Source organism: Lathyrus oleraceus, chromosome 7 (genome assembly GCF_024323335.1).
Source record: "Lathyrus oleraceus cultivar Zhongwan6 chromosome 7, CAAS_Psat_ZW6_1.0, whole genome shotgun sequence".
Taxonomy (NCBI): Eukaryota; Viridiplantae; Streptophyta; class Magnoliopsida; order Fabales; family Fabaceae; genus Lathyrus; species Lathyrus oleraceus.
In genome coordinates this window covers 319,566,380-319,580,311 of record NC_066585.1, presented here as the reverse complement: position 1 = coordinate 319,580,311, position 13,932 = coordinate 319,566,380, and positions in this window count along the sequence as shown.

The following is a 13,932-nucleotide window of genomic DNA, read 5'->3' as shown; positions in this document are numbered from 1 at the left end:
CTTAGTATCCTCTTCGTCGCTGCTAGATGTGATACATTTGACTTCTGCATGAACCTACTCACCATACCTACACTGTATGCTAAGTCAGGTCTTGTATGACAAAGGTATCAAAGTGACCCAATAAGTCTTCTATATTGGGTTGGGTCGACATCACCTTCATCTGAATCTTTTGACAATTGTAATTTGGGCTCAACTAGAGTCGAAGTTAGGTTGCAATCTTGCATCTCAAATCTCTTGAGTTTCACCTGCATACCTTCTTTGATGCATCATCAAACCTCTACCACTCTTGTAGAATTTTATTCCAAGGAAATATGAAATGTCACTCAGATCTGATATTGCGAATTCCTTGTTAAGATCACCTTTGATGTCTTCGATCTCCTTCTTGCAGCTACCTGTTATCAACAGGTCATCGACATAGAGACATAGTATAAGCAATTCACTCTTGCTTCTTCTTACATATACTCCATGTTCATATTTACACTTCAAAAATTCCTTCTCCCTTAGAAAACCATCTATCTTCTTGGTCCAAGCTCTTGGAGATTGTTTAAGTCCGTACAAGGCTTTATGCAGCCTGTACACCTTTCTTTCTTCGCCTTGTTTCACAAACCCAGCTAGTTGTGCAACATAAACTTCTTCTTCTAAGGATCCATTTAGGAATTCACATTTCACATCCATCTGTCACATCTGCCAATTGTTTATGTTTGCTAGACTAACAACCAACCTGATTGTTTCGATCCTAGCAACATGTGCAAAAAATTCTTCGAAGTCGATTCCTTCTTTCTGAAGAAATCCTTTCGCCACAAGTCTCGCCTTGTGTCGAGTCACTTTTCCTCTAGGATTCAACTTCACCTTGTATACTCACTTCACATTGATTTCCTTCTTGTCTTGGGGCAATTCGACAAGTGACCAAGTGTTATTGACTTCGATTGACTTCAGTTCTTAGTTTATTGCTTTCATCCACTTTGAATCTTTCAATGCCTCAACTGCATTGACTGGTTCGACATCTGCGTAGAAAGCATAGTTTACCAGCTCACCTTCTTCATTGACCATATCATCTGATGTAATCACACATTCTTGAAACCTTGCAGGCATGTGTCTTGTTCTTTGAGGTCTGCTTGGGCCTGTTTCACCTATGAATTCTTCCTGTCAAACTTCTCTTTCGACTTCCATTGTTGGTTCTTCACATAATATTCTCATTGAATCTTTATTGACATTCTCAGCCCAATCCCATTCCTTAAGCACATCTATGATCATGTCCCTGCTGATCACCACTTGCTTGTTCACTGGGTTGAACAACTTGTATCCTGCAGTCGAGTGATATCCTATCAGGATCATCTGACTCGACTTGTCATCAAGTTTTCTTCTCAATTGATCTAGCACATGTCTACGTGTTATAGATCCAAACACCCTTAAATGACTCAAGCTAGGCTTCACACCAGACCAACATTCTTCTGGGGTGATTCCTTCTAGATTCTTCGTCGGACATCTGTTTGGGATATATGTCGTAATCGACACAACTTCTCCCTATAATTATCTGGGTTGATGCTTGCCTTTCAACATACTTCTGACCATATTCATAATGGTTCTATTCTTCCTTTCTGCGACTCCGTTCTTCTGTAGAGTGTAGGGTGGCACCACCTCATGCACAATCCCTTCTTTCACATATAACACGTTGAAGTCTTTCGACACATATTCCCTACCACCATCAGTCCTCAAAATCTTGATCTTTCAACGGCTCTATCTTTCGACCCTAGATTTAAACTTGGCAAATACCTCGATCGCTTCACTTTTCTTCTGGATCAGGTAAGACCATATTTTTTGACAGAAATCATATATGAATGTAACAAAGTATTTGTTACCTCCAATTGAATCCACCTAGAGAGGATCATATACATCAGAGTATATGACCTCAAGAATTGCCTTCGACCTGCTTCTTGCATCCTTACTGAAGTTGTTCTTATGTTGCTTCGCATGCACGCATTCTTCACACACTTTGTTTGAAATGTCGACTTCTGGTAATCCTGAAACCATACTTCTTCTCTTTAAATCTCTAATGTCTTTTAAATTGAGATGGCCAAGTCTATAATGCCATATCCATTCATCTCTGCTGGCTGCTGTTTCAAGGAACTTATGCTCCATCACATTAAGCTTAATCTTGAAGGTTCTATTCTGATACATTGAAGCCTTCAAGATCAACCTTCCATTTGAGTCGAGAACTCTCATCATCTTGTCTTTGATCGACACTCTGTAGTTATTTTCGACTAATCGTCCTATATGAGCAAATTGGTCTTCATGCCCGGTATGTACAACACATTTGAAATTACAGACCTCTTGCCATCTTTCCTCATAATTAGAACATCACAACACCTTCAACTGCTAGAGTGTTGTCATTTTCAAATTCCACTATGTTCTTCATTAAGGGATTTATTTTGACAAACCAATCTTTCCTTCCAGACATGTGCGATGAGCATCCTGAGTCCAAGTACCACTGGTCCTTGAATCTCTCTTCATCTCTTGTTGTAACCATCGACAATGTCTTTTCTTCTTCATATTTCGCCAGCTTTGCATAAGTTTCTTGATTCTTCTTCTTTTCTGGAAAATCACTAGAATAGTGACCATACCTTTGACAATTGTAATACTAAATGTGACTCTTATCTAGATTTTAACCACTACCTCTTCATCTACCTGCAACACCGCCTCTTTGGTTGCCTTGGTTCCAGGGTTTTCTATGATACGACCAGTTTCCTTCTTACTGAGTTCGACCAGTCGAATTGTTGTAACTCCTTTGTCTTTGTTGCCATTCCAACTTCCTTTTCCTTTTCTTTCTTTTGTTGATTGAGCCTTCAAAGCCATATCACTTATCGAATTTCCTGCAGCTCTCTCAGCCATTCTTTGTTCATGAGATTCAAGCATCCTTTGAAGCTCTTCCTTTGTCAGCTTTGACAAATCTTTCTACTCTTCTATGTCTACTACCACGTGGTCGAACTTTGGAGCCAACAACCTCAATACTTTCCAACAACAGATCTTGATGTCAACACTTCTCCACATGCCATCATTTGATTCACCAGTTTCGTAACCTTGGTGAAGAAATCAGTTAAGCTTTCATTGTCTTCCATCTGAAGCAATTCATACGTTCTTTTGTGAGTTTGTAACCTCACCTCTTTCACCTTCTTCGCGCCTCCAAACGATTTCTCCTGAATTTCCCATGCTTCTTTCGCTGACCCTGCATCACTAACCTTTTCAAAGTTATCTGCATCAATATATTGATGGATTATAAAGAGAGCTTTATAATCTTTCTTCTTCAATTCTTTATGTGTAGCCTTTTCTTGATCTGTCGCGTCTTCTGCAAACGTTGCTACTCCTTCCTTAATAAGATCCCAAAGTCTTGATAACATAACACAACCTTTATTTGCTTACACCAATTCTCAAAATTGTTGTTCTTGAGAATCAGAAGATTTACTGGAAAATACCTGTTTGGATGATTCGTTGCCATGGTAATTTTCTTCCCACGAATCGATTAAACTGGAGCTCTTGATACCAGATGTTGGAAACCACCAAAATCTATGGAGACTTTCAATCAATCTTGAAGAACAAGATTGTTATCATCCACATAATAACAATGAAAGAAAAGAACAATGAAGAAAGAGAGAAAGTAAAGAACAATGAAGGAGAAGAGTAATAAAATTCTTCAGAGTTTCTCTTTGCCCACAAACTGTGGAAAACTTCTTATTCACTTTACAACTGCAAAATATTGTGAATACAATGTTATGAATTCTCTATTCACTTCATTACAAGAATAAGGGTTACTCTCTCTATTTATAGATTTAGGTTAACTTGAACCCCAAGCCAAAACCCAAAACTATAAAAGCCCAAAATAGATAACACTACCAAAATAAGCATAAGTCAAAATCATGTGTGAAGCAATATGCTTCGACACTTTGGCACACTAAAACAACTCAACACCCTAGGTGATTCGACATTTTCTTGTTCTGTCGAGCAACCTACTTCAACACAAGAAATTACAATTCAACAATTGTTGAAATAAAGTAGCAATAGTGTAAATAGATAAGAAAAGAGGAACCATTGAGGAAATGAATATGTGATATAGAAACTCATGTTGTTTCTCTCTGTTTTTTTAAGAAAGAATTTGATTTTTGATTTTTTGTTTGTTTAATACATAATTGTTTTATTTTTAATTAAAATAAGTTATAAAATTTAAAAGTATATTTTAACTAAAATTATAAGGGTAATATATATATATATATATATATATATATATATATATATATATATATATATATATATATATATATATATATATAAAAGTTGTAAGATAAAATGTTATTTAAAATAACATCTGAAATATAAATTATAAGCTACTAAAATAAACTATAAGTTCTGGATGATTTTTTTTATCAAGTGTGCTTTTTTATTATCATATGAACTTATAAGTTATAATTTATAAGCTATAAGTTCAAATATATGTCACGTCAGTCAATCAGAGTCATAGAAGATTTTTGCTTCTAAAGTCGTTTCAAAATTATTTTGATTAATTTTAAAAATAGAAAAAAATATTTGGTTGCCTTGCAGAAAATTTGTTGATGATAAATAATTTTCAGTTTTAAATTAACACGTGTTGTGTTTTTTTTAATTGTTTTTTAATTTTATTTAGATATAACTAGTCACTAAATCATTTAACTTAATTTAATATTCTATTTTAGTCTCTTAACAAAAAAATGTTACAAGTTAATCATTTAATTTAATTTTTGTTACTTTATTTGGGCCCTTCCGTCAATTTCTGACAAAAAAAATGATAAATTATGGTAACATGTCGTAACAACAAGATCATTGGTACAAATTCGTGTTAGTATATGTAGTTAAAAATTGATACATTCATTAAACTGCGAGGGTTTTGTTTTCGGGAAAATCCTGCAGTATAAACAATGTATCCGTTTTTAATTACATATGTTGACTCAGATTTTTACCAATGACATTGGTGTCACGCCACGTCATCAGAACTTAACCATTTTTGGGGGTCAAAAATTGACGGAAAGGATCAAATAGGCAAAAAAAATGAAGTTAAATGACTAACTTGTAATGTCTTTTAATTAAAGGACTAAAGTAGAATATTAAATTAAATTAAAGAACTAAAATATGTATTAAGCCTTTGGTCTAGTATAGAAAGTGTGTATTATTTTGTTAATAAGTAAATTGAATCGAAGAAAATAGTATAAACAATTCTCCAAATAAATTACAAAAGCATCATTTCAACCCGAGAGTACTCCATAAAAAGTGTCTATTAAGTTGGAAAGAAAGAAAATCAATCCTACATTTTTGTTTAAGGTTTTGGCAATAATTCTTAATTTAGACCCTTTCTTGGCTAAACGTTCGAGGGAACTTGAAAAGAACAATCATATTTTTGTTAAGAAATCACAGTAAGGTAAGGGCATTTTATCATTCTCTCATAACATGTAATTACATGTGACGTGTTTGTGTTTTGGTAGTGTGCGGGGTGCATAAATGTTAATTGGTGTCTTATGATTTGGTGTGTATCTTTTGTTGGAAATCCACCACAACCTATGAAGACTTTCTATCAATCTTGACGAACAATATTGTTATCAACCATGCAATGACAATGAAAAGAAAAGAACGATTGAGAAAGAAAGAAAAGAACATTGGAGAAGACGGAGAATATTTTCTGCAGAGTTTTCTCTCTGCCCACAACCTGTGGAAAATTTCTTTATTCACTTTGCAACTGCAAAATTATGTGAATACAATGTTATGAGTTCTACTTAAGAATAGGGGTTACTCCCTCTATTTATAGATTTAGGTTAGCTTACTCCCTAAGTCAAAGCCCAAAACTATAAAAGCCCAAAATAGTTAACAATACTAAAAAATAGGCCTAAGTCGAAATCTTGTGTGAAGCGACATGCTTCGACACTTCGACACACTAATACAACTCAACACACTAGGCTATGCGGCACATCCTTGTTTTATCAAGCAACATGCTTCGACACAAGGAATTATAATTCGACACACCACCTAATTCATTGTGTCTAAGCTATCTACATTTGTAATAGCTCTTAGTCTTCTGAACACTTTGACCTGCACTCCCTTTGTTATGATGTCTGCAATCTGATTCTCAGTTTTGCAGTGTTCCAAATTCATCTTACCATCTGTTACCTGACACCTCAACATCAAACCCCTAACAACAGTGTCTGACCGGATACACACAACCCCCTGTTCGTCAAATGTTTCGTTCAACCAACACACAAACATACAACCAAAACATGCCATACACCTAACCCCAATACCAAGAGCATACCCCATACCACCACCAACAAATTGACCATCAACCTGAGACCCAACATCACTTCGCACCCACCCCATCATCCTACCAAAGTCGCCTTAGCCAGAATAGCCAACGATCATTCAACACCAACAACCCCTCCTACTACCATAGCCAAGAGCCCAAACCTCACAAAACCAAAACTTCCAACAACCCTGTCTCTACCAAATACCCCAACAACCTTTCCAACCTTTCCTTGACGCATCGTTCACACCCATGTCTCCCTTCAACCGTCCCGGTCATCCATTTATGAGTCAACCACAACCCAACTTCTCTGGCATGGGTCATGAGCTCAGCTATGGTGGTACACCATCGATGCATACTGAAGATTATGCCGACTTGTCTGACTACCTTAACAGGCCTTCTCCTGTAGTTGGTAGTGACGCTTTTGGCCCCTCAGATGCTCAAACACCGGTACTGAATCATCAACTTGGGTTAGGGCCATATCATCTGATGTAATCACACATTCTTGAAACCTTGCAGGCATGTGTCTTGTTCTTTGAGGTCTGCTTGGGCCTGTTTCACCTATGAATTCTTCCTGTCAAACTTCTCTTTCGACTTCCATTGTTGGTTCTTCACATAATATTCTCATTGAATCTTTATTGACATTCTCAGCCCAATCCCATTCCTTAAGCTCATCTATGATCATGTCCCTGCTGATCACCACTTGCTTGTTCACTGGGTCGAACAACTTGTATCCTCCAGTCGAGTGATATCCTATCAGGATCATCTGACTCTACTTGTCATCAAGTTTTCTTCTCAATTGATCTAGCACATGTCTACGTGTTATAGATCCAAACACCCTTAAATGACTCAAGCTAGGCTTCACACCAGACCAACATTCTTCTAGTGTGATTCCTTCTAGATTCTTCGTCGGACATCTGTTTAGGATATATGTCGTAATCGACACAACTTCTCCCTATAATTATCTGGGTTGATGCTTGCCTTTCAACATACTTCTGACCATATTCATAATGGTTCTATTCTTCCTTTCTGCGACTCCGTTCTTCTGTAGAGTGTAGGGTGGCACCACCTCATGCACAATCCCTTCTTTCACATATAACACGTCGAAGTCTTTCGACACATATTCCCTACCACCATCAGTCCTCAAAATCTTGATCTTTCAACGGCTCTATCTTTCGACCCTATACTTAAACTTGGTAAATACCTCGATCGCTTCACTTTTCTTCTGGATCAGGTAAGACCATATTTTTTGACAGAAATCATATATGAATGTAACAAAGTATTTGTTACCTCCAATTGAATCCACCTAGAGAGGATCATATACATCAGAGTATATGACCTCAAGAATTGCCTTCGACCTGCTTCTTGCATCCTTACTGAAGTTGTTCTTATGTTGCTTCGCATGCACGCATTCTTCACACACTTTGTTTGAAATGTCGACTTCTGGTAATCCTGAAACCATACTTCTTCTCTTTAAATCTCTAATGTCTTTTAAATTGATATGGCCAAGTCTATAATGCCATATCCATTCATCTCTGCTGGCTGCTGTTTCAAGGAACTTATGCTCCATCACATTAAGCTTAATCTTGAAGGTTCTATTCTGATACATTGAAGCCTTCAAGATCAACCTTCCATTTGAGTCGAGAACTCTCATCATCTTGTCTTTGATCGACACTCTGTAGTTATTTTCGACTAATCGTCCTATATGAGCAAATTGGTCTTCATGCCCGGTATGTACAACACATTTGAAATTACAGACCTCTTGCCATCTTTCCTCATAATTAGAACATCACAACACCTTCAACTGCTAGAGTGTTGTCATTTGCAAATTCCACTATGTTCTTCATTAAGGGATTTATTTTGACAAACCAATCTTTCCTTCCAGACATGTGCGATGAGCATCCTGAGTCCAAGTACCACTGGTCCTTGAATCTCTCTTCATCTCTTGTTGTAACCATCGACAATGTCTTTTCTTCTTCATATTTCGCCAGCTTTGCATAAGTTTCTTGATTCTTCTTCTTTTCTGGAAAATCACTAGAATAGTGACCATACCTTTGACAATTGTAACACTAAATGTGACTCTTATCTAGATTTTAACCACTACCTCTTCATCTACCTGCAACACCGCCTCTTTGGTTGCCTTGGTTCCAGGGTTTTCTATGATACGACCAGTTTCCTTCTTACTGAGTTCGACCAGTCGAATTGTTGTAACCTCCTTTGTATTTGTTGCCATTCCAGCTTCCTTTTCCTTTTCTTTCTTTTGTTGATTGAGCCTTCAAAGCCATATCACTTATCGAATTTCCTACAGCTCTCTCAGCCATTCTTTGTTCATGAGATTCAAGCATCCCTTGAAGCTCTTCCTTTGTCAGCTTTGACAAATCTTTCTACTCTTCTATGTCTACTACCACGTGGTCGAACTTTGGAGCCAACAACCTCAATACTTTCCAACAACCTCACCTCTTTCACCTTCTTCGCACCTCCAAACGATTTCTCCTGAATTTCACATGCTTCTTTCGCTGACCCTGCATCACTAACCTTTTCAAAGTTATCTGCATCAATATATTGATGGATTATAAAGAGAGCTTTATAATCTTTCTTCTTCAATTCTTTATGTGTAGCCTTTTCTTGATCTGTCGCGTCTTCTGCAAACGTTGCTACTCCTTCCTTCATAAGATTCCAAAGTCTTGATAACATAACACAACCTTTATTTGCTTACACCAATTCTCAAAATTGTTGTTCTTGAGAATCAGAAGATTTACTGGAAAATACCTATTTGGATGATTCGTTGCCATGGTAATTTTCTTCCCACGAATCGATTAAACTGGAGCTCTTGATACCAGATGTTGGAAATCCACCAAAATCTATGGAGACTTTCAATCAATCTTGATGAACAAGATTGTTATCATCCACATAATAACAATGAAAGAAAAGAACAATGAAGAAAGAGAGAAAGTAAAGAACGATGAAGGAGAAGAGTAATAAAATTCTTCAGAGTTTCTCTTTGCCCACAAACTGTGGAAAACTTCTTATTCACTTTACAACTGCAAAATATTGTGAATACAATGTTATGAATTCTCTATTCACTTCATTACAAGAATAAGGGTTACTCTCTCTATTTATAGATTTAGGTTAACTTGAACCCCAAGCCAAAACCCAAAACTATAAAAGCCCAAAATAGATAACACTACTAAAATAAGCATAAGTCAAAATCATGTGTGAAGCAATATGCTTCGACACTTCGACACACTAAAACAACTCAACACCCTAGGTGATTCGACATTTTCTTGTTTTGTCGAGCAACCTACTTCAACACAAGAAATTACAATTCAACAATTGTTGAAATAAAGTAGCAATAGTGTAAATAGAGAAGAAAAGAGGAACCATTGAGGAAATGAATATGTGCTATAGAAACTCATGTTGTTTCTCTCTTTTTTTTTTAAGAAAGAATTTGATTTTTGATTTTTTATTTGTTTAATACATAATTGTTTTATTTTTAATTAAAATAAATTATAAAATTTAAAAGTAAATTTTAACTAAAATTATAAGGGTAATATATATATATATATATATATATATATATATATATATATATATATATATATATATATATATATATATATATATATATATATATATATATATATATATTATATATATATATATATATATATATATATATATATAAAAGTTGTAAGATAAAATGTTATTTAAAATAACATCTGAAATATAAATTATAAGCTACTAAAATAAACTATAAGTTCTAGATGATTTTTTTTATCAAGTATGCTTTTTTATTATCATATGAACTTATAAGTTATAATTTATAAGCTATAAGTTCAAATATATGTCACGTCAGTCAATCAGAGTCATAGAAGATTTTTGCTTCTAAAGTCGTTTCAAAATTATTTTGATTAATTTTAAAAATAGAAAAAAATATTTGGTTTCCTTGCAGAAAATTTGTTGATGATAAATAATTTTCAGTTTTAAATTAACACCGGTTGTGTTTTTTTAATTGTTTTTTAATTTTATTTAGATATAACTAGTCACTAAATCATTTAACTTAATTTAATATTCTATTTTAGTCTCTTAACAAAAAAATGTTACAAGTTAATCATTTAATTTTATTTTTGTTACTTTATTTGGGCCCTTCCCTCAATTTCTGACAAAAAAAATGATAAATTATGGTAACATGTCGTAACAACAAGATCATTGGTACAAATTCGTGTTAGTATATGTAGTTAAAAATTGATACATTCATTAAACTGCGAGGGTTTTGTTTTCGGGAAAATCCTGCAGTATAAACAGTGTATCCGTTTTTAATTACATATGTTGACTCAGATTTTTACCAATAACATTGGTGTCACGCCACGTCATCAGAACTTAACCTTCTTTGGGGGTCAAAAATTGACGGAAAGGATCAAATAGGCAAAAAAAATGAAGTTAAATGACTAACTTGTAATGTCTTTTAATTAAAGGACTAAAGTAGAATATTAAATTAAATTAAAGAACTAAAATATGTATTAAGCCTTTGGTCTAGTATAGAAAGTGTGTATTATTTTGTTAATAAGTAAATTGAATCGAAGAAAATAGTATAAACAATTCTCCAAATAAATTACAAAAGCATCATTTCAACCTGAGAGTACTCCATAAAAAGTGTCTATTAAGTTGGAAAGAAAGAAAATCAATCCTACATTTTTGTTTAAGGTTTTGGCAATAATTCTTAATTTAGACCCTTTCTTGGCTAAACGTTCGAGGGAACTTGAAAAGAACAATCATATTTTTGTTAAGAAATCACAGCAAGGTAAGGGCATTTTATCATTCTCTCATAACATGTAATTACATGTGACGTGTTTGTGTTTTGGTAGTGTGCGGGGTGCATAAATGTTAATTGGTGTCTTATGATTTGGTGTGTATCTTTTGTTGGAAATCCACCACAACCTATGAAGACTTTCTATCAATCTTGACGAACAATATTGTTATCAACCATGCAATGACAATGAAAAGAAAAGAACGATTGAGAAAGAAAGAAAAGAACGTTGGAGAAGACGGAGAATATTTTCTGCAGAGTTTTCTCTCTGCCCACAACCTATGGAAAATTTCTTTATTCACTTTGCAACTGCAAAATTATGTGAATAGAATGTTATGAGTTCTACTTAAGAATATGGGTTACTCCCTCTATTTATAGATTTAGGTTAGCTTACTCCCTAAGTCAAAGCCCAAAACTATAAAAGCCCAAAATAGTTAACAATACTAAAAAATAGGCCTAAGTCGAAATCTTGTGTGAAGCGACATGCTTCGACACTTCGACACACTAATACAACTCAACACACTAGGCTATGCGGCACATCCTTGTTTTGTCAAGCAACATGCTTCGAAACAAGGAATTATAATTCGACACACCACCTAATTCATTGTGTCTAAGCTATCTACATTTATAATAGCTCTTAGTCTTCTGAACACTTTGACCTGCACTCCCTTCGTTATGATGTCTGCAATCTGATTCTCAGTTTTGCAGTATTCCAAATTCATCTTACCATCTGTTACCTGCTCTCGAAGATAATGGAACCTCGTTTCTATGTGCTTGCTTCGACCATGTGCTAAAGGACTCTTTGCCATATTGCTAGCTGACATGTTGTCGATCTTCATGGTAATTATTCCATGACTTTTCGATGTTATCTCTTCGACCAGATTCACCTTCCACGTGGCTTGACATGCACAAAGGGAAACATCTATATATTCTGCTTCGCACGATGATAATGCCACTATTGGCTCCTTTCTCGAACTCTAAGCAACAGGTGCACCACCTAACATAAACACATAGCCAACTATTGATTTTCGATCCTCAACATTACTACACCAACTTGAGTCGGTGTATCCCACTAGTTTGCATTCATTTCCTTCATCAGTTATTATCGCACCTCAAAAATGAGTGATAATGCGATCCCTCGCGATAGGACGCGGAAAAAATGTTGTTCGAAACAGAGTCGCCACCGAACTTTATTTATTCCAATCAAGGAATAGGAAAATATCGAGAAAACCTTTATAAAAAAGGAATAATGGTCGTCGCAACCATATTTGGGTTCGGGAGTCGATTACGTAAGGGGAAGGTATTAGCACCCCTTACGTCCGTTGTACTCAACGGGAACCTCTTAGTCTGATTTTGCTATTTGACTGTTAATTGACTGTTTATTTGCTTGCTTCGAGTGATTAGAATTTGATGATAGATATGGAGGAAGACCTCATGAGGGGGAAATGGGAGGTTTTTTTATTAGTGTGCTCGCGAAGATACAGCAATCTCCTGCCTACGTATCCTTATGGTGCAATAAGGAAATCAGAGCAATCGTAGTTCGAGCTACTACGAATATTTGGTGTGTTTTGTTTTGATGAACGACTGTGTAAGTCGGCGTTCTAACGGCTAAACGCTGGCGTTGTCTACTCTCGGGGGAGGCTCTAGCACTGGTTTGTTGGGCGCATTAGAAAGGATTGACAGTGTTCTTTTTGAAAGGGTTTTGGTCACGCGGGGGTGACGAGTTGAATTGATGTGTTTGGGTGTTTTTGTTTGGTTTCGATCGCTCGGGGGCGAGAAGTTAGGTTGATTTGTTTGAGATGTTTTTGGAGAACGACGAAAGATTGAGCAATATGGTGTTCACCAATTATCCAATTCTTTCGAGGAATAATAAGGCGTCCGCCTTCTAGTCCCTTTTCGTTCGAATTATTTTGAAAGTTTGTTTGTGGATGTTGAATATGCACGGTAGTGAGGCGTACGCCTCCTACTTGCTTATTCAAGGAATAATGAGGCGTACGCCACCTATTCCTTTATCCAAGTTTATTTAGCGTGTTTTAGTCGGAAGTCGATAATTTGTGCAATATGGCATTCGCCAATTATTCAAATAATCGAAAGATTGTGAGGCGTACGCCTCCCATCTTTTATCATCCGAGGTTTAATTTAAGAAAGATATGTTTAGATGTTTGTATGTGATTTGCGAAGATAGTTTGAATTTGAATGGATAGGTTTGGAAAGGTCGATGATTTGAGCTTACTCGTTTATGAAGATTCGAGCAATATGGCGTACGCCAATTATTCGAATAATCGAGAGATAATGAAGCGGATGCTCACTATTCTCCTTTTCATCTGAAATATGGAATTAAAAGGATTTGGAATTTGTAATTGATTTAGAAGATGTGATTTGAAGTCGTATGATTATTAGGGTTTTAATTTGATGACGAAGATTCGAGCAATGTGGCGTACGCCAATTATTCGAATAATCGAAAGATAGTGAGGCGTACGCCTCCTATCCTCTTTTCATCTGAGATATGGTATTAAAAGGATGTTGAATTTGTAGAAATGATTTGAAATAGTATGATTTGAAGAATAATTTGAAATTAGAAATTATATTTGACTTTGAAAAGTGATTTGAGTTTATGTAATTAAGGTTTAATCGGGTGACAAGAACTCGCGCAATATGGCGTACGCCAATTATTCGAGTACTTGAGAAATAGTGAAGCGTACGCTTCCTATCTCCTTTTCATCCCAAATTTATGTTTAAGAGAAAAATGATTTTGAAATTGAATAGTTTGAAAAAAGGGTTTGAATTTGTGCTTATAAAGAAAATGAGTTTA